This window comes from Engystomops pustulosus, chromosome 10 (assembly GCF_040894005.1).
Source record: "Engystomops pustulosus chromosome 10, aEngPut4.maternal, whole genome shotgun sequence".
NCBI lineage: Eukaryota > Metazoa > Chordata > Amphibia > Anura > Leptodactylidae > Engystomops > Engystomops pustulosus.
Genome location: NC_092420.1, coordinates 79,639,085 through 79,655,810, shown reverse-complemented (window position 1 = coordinate 79,655,810; position 16,726 = coordinate 79,639,085).

Sequence of the window (16,726 nt, the reverse complement as noted above, 5' to 3'; positions counted from 1 at the left end):
TCCCTGATTTTCTGAACCTTTCACTTATAAAAAAACGATTTATCTAATCATTTGTAACCCCTTCCCACTGTTCCTTCTTTTAAATTAAAATGTAAAAAACAATGAAATAATTCCCTTCTTCAGATAATTTAGAAATTTACAACAACATTTAAAACTTCCTGCCTCTAATCTGTCCCTTTATCTCTTGATTCCCTGACTTGCCCCTCAGCTACAGGAGCTCCTAAACATAGAATATCCAGCTCTCTCCCTATTGGTTATCAATGTTGAAAACACATATATCCCCTTCCTTATTATGTCCCCATTCCGTTATCACTCACATCCTATGTCCCCAATTTCTGTAGCCAAATATTCTGCTGCCGCCACACTTAGATCCCCTTTTCTTAACACCCCAACCTATTATAACCCTATTCACAATGTCACCATTTGTAGCTCCTCTCCAAAACACCAAATTCCCCACTGAAATAACTGGAATTAATCATAAAGTAATTAATCATTCCTGTCCCTAATCAGTTCTTGTTTCCCTGACTAGGCCTCAGCTACAGGATCTCCTAAGGTAGAGCCTCCAGCACCTCGCACCTCACCTGATCTCCGGACTCTCTCCCTGGCTCTAATGTTATTGTTTATTCTACTTAGAAAACAATAGTCCAAACATCCTGCAGCCCCTGGATTGTTATGTCCTCCCTCTCTGATCTCTCACCTCACTCTCAGAAACCTTCCCCATGAATAAATCCCCTTTTCTGTTGTCTTTTCCACTTTCTGTAGCCACTCACCAAACTTATAATACCCCTTTTGTAGCCCCCACAATTCATGCCCCTTTTTCTAAACATCCTCCTCATTATAACACCACTTATAATTTTACCTTGAAAACCCCCTCCACCATTATAATAGCCCCTTCCTCTGGCTCCTCAGTTTCCTGACCCCTTTTACAAAAACCCTCACTTATAAAAACCCCAAATGATTTACACATTAATAACCCCTTCCCTTCCTTCCTTATTGTTGAAGTTGAATGTGAACAATTAAACATTTCTCCCTCTTTTAATTATTTGCAAATTAAAAACAAAACTTTATTAACTCAATTCTGTCCCTGTAAGTCTTGATCTCCTGAATAGGTCCTCAGCCACAGGACTGCTCCTAAAAGTAGAGCTTACTGGATCCTGAACCTACATGTCTGCTGTCATTTTCCAGTATCTCCATCCTTATTGGTTATTAACTTTAAAAACCTTCCTCCCAACTTCCTTTATCCCCTGACTTATTATGTCCCCATGCCGTCATACATCACTTTCTATAGCCCCCATTTTCAGTAAACCAATTTTCTATGGTGCACATATTTATACCATCTTTTCTAAAGAGCCCCATCTATAATATCCCCAATCATGTTGTCCCCATTTGAAGTTCATCTCCATTTTGCGGTCAATGTTAAAAAAACAAAACAAAAACAAATTAGTTTTCTAGAGTTTTAAAATGAATAAATAACAGTAAAAAATAATGTACTACTAACTAACTTTTTCTTACCCCTCCCTTCTTATATCCATCTTTAAGAATCCGCCCTCCCCCTTACAATGCTTTATCTGTAGCCTTTCCCACTTATAATGGTCCCTTTCTGTTTTCCTCCCCTTTAAAAAACAAACTTTTTTATAGACCCCTTCAACTAATATCACATTTTCTGTGGAGCGCCTCTTCACTTATAAGACCACATTACATAGCTCTCAATGGAAGCTCCATTTCTGTACTTTACAACTTTTAATTCCTCCATTCACTGTTATCCCTGTCATTTAAAATGCCCAAAGCCCCTCATTATAATATCACCTTTATTCTACCCCTCCACAAAACCCCTTTTCCCTCGGCCGCTCCAATATATGTCAACTATTCTTTCTAACCTGCTTATAACTTCCCCATTTATAATGTTCTCTTTCTTAACTCTCCCCAATCTTTTCTTTATTTTGTACTGTTAGAAAAACACGACCCCCCCTGCCTTACCAAAAAAACTGTATTTAACTCTTTAGGTTAGTTTGAAATTAATAGAAGCACTTAATCATTCCTGTCCCTAATCTGTCCCTATATCTATTGATTCCCTATCTAGTCCCTCAGCTACAGGACTGCTCCAGAGGGTAGAGCCTCCTGCACCTCGTACCTAACCTGATCTCCTGACACTGTCCCTGGCGCTGTCCCTATTGGTTATTCTTTTTCTAAATAATGCTGCAAACTTCCTGTAGTCCCTTACTTATTATGTCTCCTTTATCTCTCCCTTTATACAACCCCCTCAATAAAAAACCTCCCCCAGTTTTCTGAAGTATCCCACTTATAATAACCCCATTTATAATTTTACCTATAATAGCCCCTTTCTCTAGCTCCCCGATTTCCTGACCCTTTTAAGAAAACATTTGTAACATTTGTAACGCCTTTCCACACTTCCTTCTTTTGCAGTTGAATTTGAAAAACAATGAAATAATTCCCCTCTTTAGATTATTTAGAAATTAACAATTAAAATTAATATGAAAACTTCCTGCCTGTAATCTTTCCCTTTATCTCCTGATTCCCTGACTTGGCCCTCAGGTACAGGAGCTCCTAACCATAGCACATCCTTCTCCTTGTACATAACCTTGTCTTCTCACATTTTCTGCAGCTCTTTCCCTATCGGTTATTTACATTAATAACACATCTCCCCCCTTCCTGTGTCCCCTCACTTATTATGTCCCTCCTCCATTATCCATCACTTCCTATGTCCCCTATTTCTGTAGCCAAATGTTCTGTAGCCGTCACATTGAGATCTCCTTTTCTTCGGAGGACAGCTGTACAGGACATTACAGGGGGCTCGGATGACATTACATGGAGCTGCGTGGAACATTACAGGGGGCTATGCGGGATATTATAGGGGGCTTTAGGGGACTTTACAGTGGGCTGTGGGGCACATTACAGGGGGCTATTAGGACATGGGAGCTGTGGGGTACCTCATTTGTGGTCGGGGCCTTACTTGTGAGGGGAACTGTTTAGTTGGGGCTGTGGAAGACATTGGGTTTGTGACTGTGGGAAACCTTACAGTGGACTGTGGGGGACATTTCAGGGGGCTTTGGGGGACCTTACATAGGGTTGCGGGGGGCATTACAGGGTGGTGAAGAGGACATTACAAGGGCTATAGGACATGGGGGCTGTGGGGGACCTCACTTGTGGCTGAGGGGAACTTGTTAGTTGGGGCTGTGGAGGACATTACAGGAGGCTGTGGGGGAAGTTGCAGGGGACTATGATAAAATGGAGGGGGGGCTGTGGGGGACAATAGACGGGGCTGAGGGGACATTACAGGGGTCTGAGGGGGACATAACAGGGGGCTATGATAAAATGGAGGGGGGGCTGTGGGGGACATTACACGTGGCTGAGGGGACATTACAGGGGGCTATGATAAAATGGAGGGGGGGCTGTGGGGGACAATACACGGGGCTGAGGGGACATTATAGGGGGCTATGATAAAATGGAGGCGGGGGCTGTGGGGGACATTACACGGGGCTGAGGGGGACATTACAGGCGTCTGAGGGGGACATTACAGGGGTCTGAGGGGGACATTACAGGGGGCTATAAGAACATTTGGGGGGGCTGAGGGGGGCATTACTTGTGGCAAGAGGGGTGCCTAATATGGTGAGAATGTTTTTGTGTCACCGTGCCGCCACTGGAAAACAAATCTTTCCAGTAAGAGCGGCCTGGCTGCACGGCTTCTCATGGACAGGGACAGGGAAGGAGCACTAACCCCCTCCAGCAGTCCTGGCCCAGGCAAAGCATACATGTGTGTGAAAGGGGCCTTATAGTAAAGGAGAGAAAGTGTTAGGGGTAGCAGCAGGATAACACTGTTAGGGGACCAAGATGTAGGGACAATAAAGAACATAAGATGTGTGTGTGGTGAACACGTAGGACACGAGGCTGAAGACGAGACATTGTGATGCCAGCACTAATGTAGAAGATAGAGAGAAACTTCATGTCACAGGACACGTCACCTTGTGGTAGATGAAATAGGTAGGTACCAAAAAACTGGATTTACATCTTTAGGTTAGTTTGAAATTATGAGAAGCAATTAATCATTTCTGTCCCTATTCTGTCCCTGTATCTATTGATTCCCTTACTAGGCCCTCAGCTACAGGACTGCTCCCCAGGGTAGAGCCACACTTATATTTCATATTTTTTTGTAACCTTTACAACTTTTAATTCCTCCATTCACTGTTAGCCGTGTCATTTAAAATACCCATAGCCCCTCATTCTAATATCACCTTTATTCTACCCCTCCTTTTCCCTCGGCCGCGCCAATATATGTGAACTTATTCTTTCTAACCTGCTTATAATTGCTCCATTTATAATGTTCTCTTTCTTACCTCTCCCCAATCTTTTCTTCATTTTGAAAAACACAGCCCCTGCCTTACCAAAAAACTGGATTTACATCTTTAGGTTAGTTTGAAATTATAAGTAGCAATTTATCATTCCTGACCCTAATCTGTCCCTATATCTATTGATTCCCTATCTAGTCCCTCAGCTACAGGACTGCTCCAGAGGGTAGAGCCTCCTGCACCTCGTACCTAACCTAATCTCCTGACACTGTCCCTGGCGCTGTCCCTATTGGTTATTTTGTTTAAAAAATCCTTCAAACTCCCTGTAGCCCCTTACTTAATAAGTCTACCTCCATTTATCCCTCACTTTATACCACCACCTCTCTGAAACCCTGCACTACATATAATTCCCCATTTCTGTAGCCTTGATAGGCACCACCCATTTTCTGTAGCCCTCCAACTTATGCCATTTTCTGAACACCCCTACTTATAATAATCCATTTATAATTTTACATTCAAAACCCCCTCCACACGTATAATAGCCCCTTTCTGTAGCTCCCTGATTTTCTGAACCCTTCACTTATAAAAAAAACGATTGATCTAATCATTTGTAACCCTTTCCCACTCTTCCTTCTTTTAAATTAAAATTCAAAAACAATGAAATAATTCCCTTCTTCAGATAATTTAGAAATTTACAACAACAATTAAAACTTCCTGCCTGTAATCTGTCCCTTTATCTCTTGATTCCCTGACTTCCCCTCAGCTACAGGAGCTCCTAAACATAGAATATCCAGCTCTTTCCTTATTGGTTATCAATGTTGAAAACACATATATCCCCTTCCTTATTATGACCCCATTCCGTTATCACTCACATCCTATGTCCCCAATTTCTGTAGCCAAATATTCTGCTGCCGCCACACTTAGATCCCCTTTTCTTAACACCCCCAACCTATTATAACCCTATTCACAATGTCACCATTTGTAGCTCCTCTGCAAAAATAAACACCAAATTCCCCTCTTTGGATTTTTTAAAAGAAATAACTGAAATTAATCATGAAGTAATTAATCATTCCTGTCCCTAATCAGTTCTTGGTTCTCTTGATTCCCTGACTAGGCCTCAGATACAGGATCTCCTAAGGTAGAGCCTCCAGCACCTCGTACCTCACCTGATCTCCGGACTCTCTCCCTGGCTCTAATGTTATTGTTTATTCTACTTAGAAAACAATAGTCCAAACATCCTGCAGCCCCTGGATTGTTATGTCCTTCTCTGATCTCTCACCTCACTCCCAGAAACCTTCCCCATGAATAATTCCCCTTTTCTGTTGTCTTTTCCACTTTCTGTAGCCACTCACCAAACTTATAATACCCCTTTTGCAGCCCCCACAATTCATGCCCCTTTTTCTAAACAACCCCCTCATTATAATAACACCACTTATAATTTTACCTTGAAAACCCCCTCCACCGTTATAATAGCCCCTTCCTCTCGCTCCTCAGTTTCCTGACCCCTTTTACAAAAACTCTTACTTATAAAAACCCCAAATGATTTACACATTAATAACCCCTTCCCTTCCTTCCTTATTGTTGAAGTTGAATGTGAACAATTAAATATTTCCCCTCTTTAAATTATTTGCAAATTTAAAACAAAACATTATTAACCCTTTCTCATTTCTGTCCCTGTAAGTCTTGATCTCCTGAATAGGTCCTCAGCCACAGGACTGCTCCTAAAGATAGAGCTTACTTGATCCTGAACCTACATGTCTGCTGTCATTTTCCAGTATCTCCATCCTTATTGGTTATTAACTTTAAAAACCTTTCTCCCAACTTCCTTTATCCCCTGACTTATTATGTCCCCATGCCATCATACATCACTTTCTATAGCCCCCATTTTCAGTAACCCAATTTTCTATGGCGCACATATTTATACCATCTTTTCTAAAGAGCCCCGTCTATAATATCCCCAATCATGTTGTCCCCATTTGACGTTCATCTCCATTTTGCGGTCAATGTTAAAAAACAAAACAAAAACGAATTTGTCTTATAGAGTTTTAAAATGAATAAATAACAGTAAAAAATAATGTACTACTCAACTCAACGTTCTTTTCCTTATCCCTCACTTCTTATATCCATCTTTAAGAAGCCGCCCTCCCTCTTACAATGCTTTATCTGTAGCCTTTCCCACTTATAATGGTCCCTTTCTGTTTTCCTCCCCTTTAAAATTCCAACTTTTTTATAGACCCCTTCAACTAATATCCCATTTTCTGTGGCCCTCCTCTACATTTATAAGACCACCTTACATAGCTCTCAATGGAAGCTCCATTTCTGTACTTTACAACTTTTAATGGCTCCATTCACTGGTAGCCGTGTCATTTAAAATACCCAAAGCCCCTCATTCTAATATGACCTTTATTCTACCCCTCCACAAAACCCCTTTTCCCTAGGCCGCCCCAAAATATGTCAACTATTCTTTCTAACCTGCTTATAATTGCTTCATTTATAATGTTCTCTTTCTTACCTCTCCTCAATCTTTTCTTCATTTTGTACTGCTTGAAAAGCACACACCCCCTGCCTTACCAAAAAAACTGTATTTAACTCTTTAGGTTAGTTTGAAATTATAAGTAGCACTTAATAATTTAAATCCCTAATCTGTCCCTATATCTTTTGATTCCCTATCTAGTCCCTCAGCTACAGGAGCTCCAGAGGGTAGAGCCTCCTGCACCTCGTACCTAACCTAATCTCCTGACACTGTCCCTGGCGCTGTCCCTATTGCTTATTCTTTTTCTAAATAATGCTGCAAACTTCCTGTAGCCCCTTACTTATTATGTCCTCCTTTATCTCTCCCTTTATACAACCCCCTCAATAAAAAACCTCCCCCAGTTTTCTGAACTATCTCACTTATAATAACCCCATTTATAATTTTACCTATAATAGCCCCTTTCTCTAGCTCCCCGATTTCCTGACCCTTTTAAGAAAACCTTTGTAACATTTGTAACGCCTTTCCACACTTCCTTCTTTTGTAGTTGAATTTGAAAAACAATGAAATAATTCCCCTCTTTAGATTATTTAGAAATTAACAAATAAAATTAATATGAAAACTTCCTGCCTGTAATCTTTCCCTTTATCTCCTGATTCCCTGACTTGGCCCTCAGGTACAGGAGCTCCTAACCATAGCACATCCTTCTCCTTGTACATAACCTTGTCTTCTCACATCTTCTGCAATTCCCCTCTTTAGATTATTTAGAAATTAACATGAAATCTTCCTGCCTGTAATCTGTCCCTTTATCTCTTGATTCCCTGGCTTGACCCTAACCCTAAAAATAGAACATCCTTCTCCTTGTACATAACCTTGTCTTCTCACACTTTCTGCAGCTCTTTCCCTATCGGATATTTACATTAATAACACCTCTCCCCCCTTCCTGTATCCCCTCACTTATTATGTCCCTCTTCCGTTATCCTTCATTTCCTATGTCCCCTATTTCTGTAGCCAAATGTTCTGTTGCCGTCACATTGAGATCAACTTTTCTTCGGAGGACATTACTTGTGGCTGGGCGGAACTTTTTAGAGGAAGCTGTGCAGGACATTACAGGGGGCATTACAGTGGGCTGTGGGGCACATTACAGAGGGTTATTAGGACATGGGAGCTGTGGGGTACCTCATTTGTGGTCAGGGGCGTTTCTTGTGGCTGAGGGGAACTGTTTAGTTGGGGCTGTGGGAGACCTTACAGGGGTCTGGGGAGGACCTTACAGCGTACTGTGAAGGACATTTCAGGGGGCTTTGGGGGACCTTACATGGGATTGCGGGGGGCATTACAGGGTGGTGAAGAGGACATTACAAGGGGCTATAGGACCTGGGGGCTGTGGGGGACCTCACTTGTGGCTGAGGGGAACTTGTTAGTTGGGGCTGTGGAGGACATTACAGGTGGCTGTGGGGGAAGTTGCAGGGGACTATGATAAAATGGAGGGGGGGGCTATGGGGGACAATACACTGGGCTGAGAGGGACATTGCAGGGGTCTGAGGGGGACATAACAGGGGGCTATGATAAAATGGAGGGAGGGCTGTGGGAGACATTACAGGGGTCTCAGTGGGACATTAAAGGGGGCTATAAGAACATTTGGGAGGGCTGAGGGGGACATTACTTGTGGCAGGAGGAGTGCCTAATATGGTGAGAATGTTTTTGTGTCACCGTGCCGCCTCTGGAAAACAAATCTTTCCAGTAAGAGCGGCCTGGCTGCACGGCTTCTCATGGACAGGGAAGGAGTCAGGAGCACTAACCCCCTCCAGCAGTCCTGGCCCAGGCAAAGCATACATGTGTGTGAAAGGGGCCTTATAGTAAAGGAGAGAAAGTGTTAGGGGTAGCAGCAGGATAACACTGTTAGGGGACCAAGGTGTAGGGACAATAAAGAACATAAGATGTGTGTGTGGTGAACACGTAGGACACGTGGCTGAAGAGGAGACATTGTGATGCCAGCACTAATGTAGAAGATAGAGAGAAACTTCATGTCACAGGACACGTCACCTTGTGGTAGATGAAATAGGTAGGTACCAAAAAACTGGATTTACATCTTTAGGTTAGTTTGAAATTATAAGTAGCAATTAATCATTTCTGTCCCTAATCTGTCCCTGTATCTATCAATTCCCTATCTAGTCCCTCAGCTACAGGACTGCTCCAGAGGGTAGAGCCTCCTGCACCTCGTACCTAACCTAATCTCCTGACACTGTCCCTGGCGTTGTCCCTACTGGTTTTTAAAAAAAAATAATGCTTCAAACTTCCTGTAGCCCCTTACTTAAAAACTATTCCTTTATACAACCCCCTCAATAAAACCCTCCCCCTTTTTGGGAACTATCTCACTTAAAATCACCCCATTTATAATTTTACCTTTAATAGCCCCTCCACACTTATAATAGCCCCTTTCTCTAGCTCCCGATTTCCAGACTCCTTTTAAAAAACAATGAAATAATTCCCCCTTTTAGATTATTTAGAAATTAACAATTACAATTAACATGAAAACTTCCTGCCTGTAATCTTTCCCTTTATCTCCTGATTCCCTGACTTGGCCCTCAGGTACAGGAGCTCCTAACCATAGAACATCCTTCTCCTTGTACCTAACCTTCTCTTCGTCTTCTCACATCTTCTGCTGCTCTTTCCCTATCGGTTATTTACGTTAAAAACACATCTCCCCCCTTCCTGTATCCCCTCACTTATTATGTCCCTCTTCCATTATCCTTCACTTCCTATGTCCACTATTTCTGTAGCCAAATGTTCTGTTGCTGTTACATTTAGTTCTCCTTTTCTTATCACCCCCAACCTATTATAACCCTATTCACAATGTCCCCATTTGTATCTCCTCTCCAATCTTCTTTCCATTTTGCAGTCCATTTGGAAAAATAAACACCGAATTCCCCTCCATAGATTTTTTAAAGAAACAACTGGAATGAATCATTAACTAGTAAATCATTCCTGTCCCTAATCGGTCCCTGGATCTCTTGATTCTCTGACTAGGCCCTTATAAATAAAGATAATAATTATGAATTATTATTAGCTACAGGTAGAGCCTCCTGCACCTCGTACCTGACCTAATCTCCTGACTCTCTCCCTGGCTCTATCGCTATTGGTTATTCTTTTTAAAAACAATCCTCCAAACTTCCTGTAGCCCCTTACTTATTATGTCCTCCTTCATTTATCCCTCACTTTATACACCTCACTCTCAAAAACCTTCCCCAAGAATAAATTCCCTTTTCTGAAGCCTTTCCCACTTTCTGTAGCCACTCACCAAACATATTACACCCCTTTTTTGTAGCCCCCCACATTTTCGGCCCCCCTTTTTTCTAAACAACCCCAACAATTAAAATATTTCCCTTCTTTAGATTATTTGCAAATTGAAAACAAAACTTACTTAACCCTATCGCAATTCTGTCCCTAATCTGTCCCTGTATCTATTGATTCCCTATCTAGTCCCTCAGCTACAGGAGCTCCTGAGGGTAGAGCCTCCTGCACCTCGTACCTCACCTAATCTCCTGGCGCTGTCCCTAGCTCTATCACGATTGGTTATTTTGTTTAAAAAATCCTTCAAACTCCCTGTAGCCCCTTACTTAATATGTCTACCTCCATTTATCCCTCACTTTATACCACCACCTCTCAGAAACCCTGCACTACGTATAATTCCCCATTTCTGTAGCCTTTTCCACTTTCTGTAGCGCACCACCCATTTTCTGTCGCCCTCCAACTTATGCCATTTTCTGAACACCCCCACTTATAATAATCCATTTATAATTTTACATTCAAAACCCCCTCCACACGTATAATAGCCCCTTTCTCTAGCTCCCTGATTTTCTGAACCCTTCACTTATAAAAAAAACGATTGATCTACTCATTTGTAACCCTTTCCCACTCTTCCTTCTTTTAAATTAAAATTCAAAAATGATGAAATAATTCCCTTCTTTAGATTATTTAGAAATTTACAACAACAATTAAAACTTCTTGCCTCTAATCTGTCCCTTTATCTCTTGATTCCCTGACTTGCCCCTCAGCCACAGGATCTCCTAAACATAGAATATCCAGCTCTTTCCTTATTGGTTATCAATGTTGAAAACATATATATCCCCTTCCTTATTATGTCCCCATTCCGTTATCACTCACTTCCTATGTCCCCAATTTCTGTAGCCAAATATTCTGCTGCCGCCACACTTAGATCCCCTTTTCTTAACACCCCCAACCTATTATAACCCTATTCACAATGTCACCATTTGTAGCTCCTCTGCAAAAATAAACACCAAATTCCCCTCTGAAATAACTGAAATTATTCATGAAGTAGTTAATCATTCCTGTCCCTAATCAGTTCTTGGTTCTCTTGATTCCCTGACTAGGCCTCAGCTACAGGATCTCCTAAGGTAGAGCCTCCAGCACCTCGCACCTCACCTGATCTCCTGACTCTCTCCCTGGCTCTAATCTTATTGTTTATTCTACCTAGAAAACAATAGTCCAAACATCCTGCCGCCCCTGGATTGTTATGTCCTTCTCTGATCTCTCACCTCACTCTCAGAAACCTTCCCCATGAATAAATCCCCTTTTCTGTTGTCTTTTCCACTTTTTGTAGCCACTCACCAAACTCATAATACCCCTTTTGTAGCCCCCACAATTCATGCCCCCTTTTTCTAAACAACCCCCTCATTATAATAACACCACTTATAATTTTACCTTGAAAACCCCCTCCACCGTTATAATAGCCCCTTCCTCTCGCTCCTCAGTTTCCTGACCCCTTTTACAAAAACCCTCACTTATAAAAACCCCAAATGATTTACACATTAATAACCCCTTCCCTTCCTTCCTTATTGTTGAAGTTGAATGTGAACAATTAAACATTTCTCCCTCTTTAAATTATTTGCAAATTTAAAACAAAATGTATTTAACCCTTTCTCATTTCTGCCCCTGTAAATGTTGATCTCCTGATCACAGCCACAGGACTGCTCCTGCTGCTAAAAGTAGAGCATACTGGATCCTGTCTTTCCAGTATCTCTATCCTTATTGGTTATTAACTTTAAAAACATTGCTCCCAACTTCCTTTATCCCCTGACTTATTATGTCCCCATGCCGTCATACATCACTTTCTGTAGCCCCCATTTTCAGTAACCCAATTTTCTATGGCGCACATATTTATAGCTCCGTCTATAATATTCATTCAATTTGTCCCCATTTGAAGTTCATCTCCATTTTGAAGTCAATGTGAAAAAAAAAAAAAACAATAAACAAATTTCCCTCTTCAGACTTTTAAAATACATAAAACTAAATAATAATTTACTACTCAACTAACTTTCCTTATCCCTCACTTCTTATATCCATCTTTAAGAAGCCGCCCTCCCTCTTACAACGCCTTTTTCTGTAGCCTTTCCCACTTATAATGGTCCCTTTCTGTTTTCCTCCCCTTTAAAATACAGACTTTTTTAAAAACCCCTTTTCCCTCGGCCGCTCCAATAATGACAACGATTCTTTCTAACCTGCTTATAATTTCTCCATTTATAATGTTCTCTTTCTTACCTCCCCCCAATCTTTTCTTCATTTTGTACTATTTGAAAAACACCCCCCCCCCTGCCTTACCAAAAAAACTGAATTTAACTCTTCAGGTTAGTTTGAAATTATAAATAGCAATTAATAGTTTCTGACCCTAATCTGTCCCTGTATCTATTGATTCCCTATCTAGTCCCTCAGCTACAGGAGCTCCTGAGGGTAGAGCCTCCTGCACCTCGTACCTAACCTAATCTCCTGACTCTCTCCCTGGCTCTATCGCTGTTGGCTATTCTTTTTATAAACAATCCTCCAAACTCCCTGTAGCCCCTACTTAATAAGTCTACCTCCATTTATCCCTCACTTTATACCACCACTTCTCAGAAACCCTGCGCTACGTATATTCCCCATTTCTGTAGCCTTTTCCACTTTCTGTAGCGCACCACCCACTTTCTGTAGCGCACCACCCATTTTCTGTAGCCCTCCAACTTATGCCATTTTCTGAACACCCCCACTTATAATAATCAATTTATAATTTTACATTCAAAACCCCCTCCACACTTATAATACCTCCTTTCTCTAGCTCCCTGATTTACTGAACCCTTCCTTCACTTATAAAAACCCGATTGATCTACTCATTTGTAACCCCTTCCCACTGTTCCTTCTTTTAAATTAAAATGTAAAAATAATGAAATAATTCCCTTCTTTAGATTATTTTATAAATTTACAACAACAATTAAAACTTCCTGCCTGTAATCTGTCCCTTTATCTCTTGATTCCCTGACTTCCCCTCAGCTACAGGAGCTCCTAAACATAGAATATCCAGCTCTCTCCCTATTGGTTATCAATGTTGAAACATATATATCCCCTTCCTTATTATGTCCCCATTCCGTTCTCACTCACTTTCTATGTCCACTATTTCTGTAGCCAAATGTTCTGTTGCTGTTACATTTAGTTCTCCTTTTCTTAACACCCCCAACCTATTATAACCCTATTCACAATGTTGCCATTCTTAGCTCCTCTCCAAAAAATTAACACCAAATTCCCCTCTTTGGATTTTTTAAATGAAATAACTGAAATTAATCATGAAGTAGTTAATCATTCCTGTCCCTAATCAGTTCTTGGTTCTCTTGATTCCCTGACTAGGCCTCAGATACAGGATCTCCTAAGGTAGAGCCTCCAGCACCTCGCACCTCACCTGATCTCCGGACTCTCTCCCTGGCTCTAATGTTATTGTTTATTCTACTTAGAAAACAATAGTCCAAACATCCTGCCGCCCCTGGATTGTTATGTCCTCCTTCTCTCTGATCTCTCACCTCACTCTCAGAAACCTTCCCCATGAATAAATCCCCTTTTCTGTTGTCTTTTCCACTTAAAACAAAACATTATTAACCCTTTCTCAATTCTGTCCCTGTAAGTCTTGATCTCCTGACTAGGTCCTCAGCCACAGGACTGCTCCTAAAAGTAGAGCATCCTGGATCCTGAACCTACATGTCTGCTGTCATTTTCCAGTATCTCCATCCTTATTGGTTATTAGCTTTAAAAACCTTTCTCCCAACTTCCTTTATCCCCTAACTTATTATGTCCCCATGCCGTCATACATCACTTTCTTTAGCCCCCATTTTCAGTAAACCAATTTTCTATGGCGCACATATTTATACCTAGATTTCTAAAGAGCCCCATCTATAATATCCCCAATCATGTTGTCCCCATTTAAAGTTCATCTCCATTTTGCAGTCAATATTAAAAAACAAAACAAAAACAAATTAGTTTTCTAGAGTTTTAAAATGAATAAATAACAGTAAAAAGTAATGTACTACTCAACTCAACGTTCTTTTCCTTATCCCTCTATTCTTAAATCCATCTTTAAGAAGCCGCCCTCCCTCTTACAATGCTTTATCTGTAGCCTTTCCCACTTATAATGGCTCTTTTCTGTTTTCCTCCCCTTTAAAATACCGACTTTTTTATTGACCCCTTCAACTAATGTCCCATTTTCTGTGGCCCTCCTCTACACTTATAAGACCACCTTACATAGCTCTCAATGGAAGACCCATTTTCTGTACTTGTAACTTTTAATTCCTCCATTCACTGTTATCCCTGTCATTTAAAATGCCCCCAGCCCCTCATTATAATATCACCTTTATTCTACCCCTCGAATTCTGCCCCAATATATGTCAACTATTCTTTCTAACCTGCTTATAACTTCCCCATTTATAATGTTCTCTTTCTTACCTCTCCCCAATTTTTTCTTTATTTTGTACTGTTAGAAAAACACAACCCCCCCTGCCTTACCAAAAAAACTGTATTTAACTCTTTAGGTTAGTTTGAAATTATAAGTAGCACTTAATAATTTCTGTCCCTAATCTGTCCCTATATCTATTGATTCCCTATCTAGTCCCTCAGCTACAGGACTGCTCCAGAGGATAGAGCCTCCTGCACCTCGTACCTAACCTAATCTCCTGACACTGTCCCTGGCGCTGTCCCTATTGGTTATTCTTTTCTAAATAAACTTCCTGTAGCCCCTTACTTATTATGTCTTCCTTTATTTATCTCTCCCTTTATACAACCCCCTTAATAAAAGCCGCCCCCAGTTTTCTGAACTATCCCATTTATAATAACCCCATTTATAATTTTACCTATAATAGCCCCTTTCTCTAGCTCCCCGATTTCCGGACCCTTTTAAGAAAACCTTGGTAACATTTGTAACGCCTTTCCACACTTCCTTCTTTTGCAGTTGAATTTGAAAAACAATGAAATAATTCCCCTCTTTAGATTATTTAGAAAATAACAATTAAAATTAACATGAAAACTTCCTGCCTGTAATCTTTCCCTTTATCTCCTGATTCCCTGACTTGGCCCTCAGGTACAGGAGCTCCTAAACATAGCACATCCTTCTCCTTGTACATAACCTTGTCTTCTCACATTTTCTGCAGCTCTTTCCCTATCACTTATTATGACCCCATTCCGTTATCCTTCACTTCCTATGTCCCCTATTTCTGTAGCCAAATGTTGTTGCCCCAACATTTAGATCCCCTTTTCTTAACACCCCCAACCTATTATAACCCTATTCACAATGTCCCCCTTTGTATCTCCTCTCCACTCATCTTGCCATTATGCCAATTTGGAAAAATAAACATCAAATTCCCCTCTTTAGATTTTTTAAAGAAACAACTGGAATGAAACATTAACTAGTAAATCATTCCTGTCCCTAATCGGTCCCTGGATCTCTCGATTCCCTGTCTAGGCCCTTATGAATTAAGATAATTATTTATTATTATTAGCTACAGGTAGAGCCTCCTGCACCTCGTACCTGACCTAATCTCCTGACTCTCTCCCTGGCTCTATCGCTATTGGTTATTCTTTTTAAAAACAATCCTCCAGACTTCCTGTAGCCCCTTACTTATTATGTCCTCCTTCATTTATCCCTCAATTTATACACCTCACTCTCAAAAACCTTCCCCAACAATAAATCCCCTTTTCCACTTTCTGTAGCCACTCATCAAACATATTATACCGTCTTTTTTGTACCCACCCACAATTTCTGCCCCCCTTTTCTAAACAACCCAAAAATTTTCAATATTTCCATCCTTTAGATGATTTGCAAATTGAAAACAAAACTTGATTAACCTGTCTCAATTCTGTCCCTGATCTCATAACTAGGCCCTCAACCGCAGGCCTGCTCTAAAAAGTAATTATAGGTTATTTTGAAATTATAAGCAGCAATAATAATAATTAATAATTTCTGTCCCTAATCTGTCCTTGTATCTATTCATTCCCTATCTAGGCCCTCAGCTACAGGACAGCTCCTAAAGATAGAGCCTCCTGCACCTCGTACCTAACCTAATCTCCTGACACTGTCCCTGGCTCGGACAGTGTCCGCTATTGCTTATTCTGTTTCAACAAAATCTTTCATATTTTCTGTAGCCCCTTACTCATTATGTCCTCCTTCATTTATTTCTCAATTAATACAACCCCCTATCAGAGCATATAACTGCATTTTCTGTAGCCTTTATCACTTTCCAGTGCACCCACCACACTTGTAATACCCCCTTTCTGTAGCTCCCCAATTGTTGCCTCACTTATAGTAACCCTATTTATAAAGCCCTTTCCACCCTTTCTTCTTTTTAAAGTTGAATTTAAAAAGCATTAAAATAATTCCCCTCTTTAGAATATTTAGAAATAAACAACAACAATGCATTATTCCTTTCCCTAATCTGTCCTTGTTTGCTTCATTCCCTGACTCGGCCCTTAGGTGCAGCCCTGCTATTAAAAGTTGAGTATCCTGCTCCTCATACCTATCCTTGTATTCTCACATTTTCTTTATCTCTTTCTTCATCAGAAAACACATCTCCCAACTTCCTGTATCCCCTACTTATTATGCCCCCCTTCCGTTATCCCTCACTTTCTATGGCCCATTTTCTGAAGC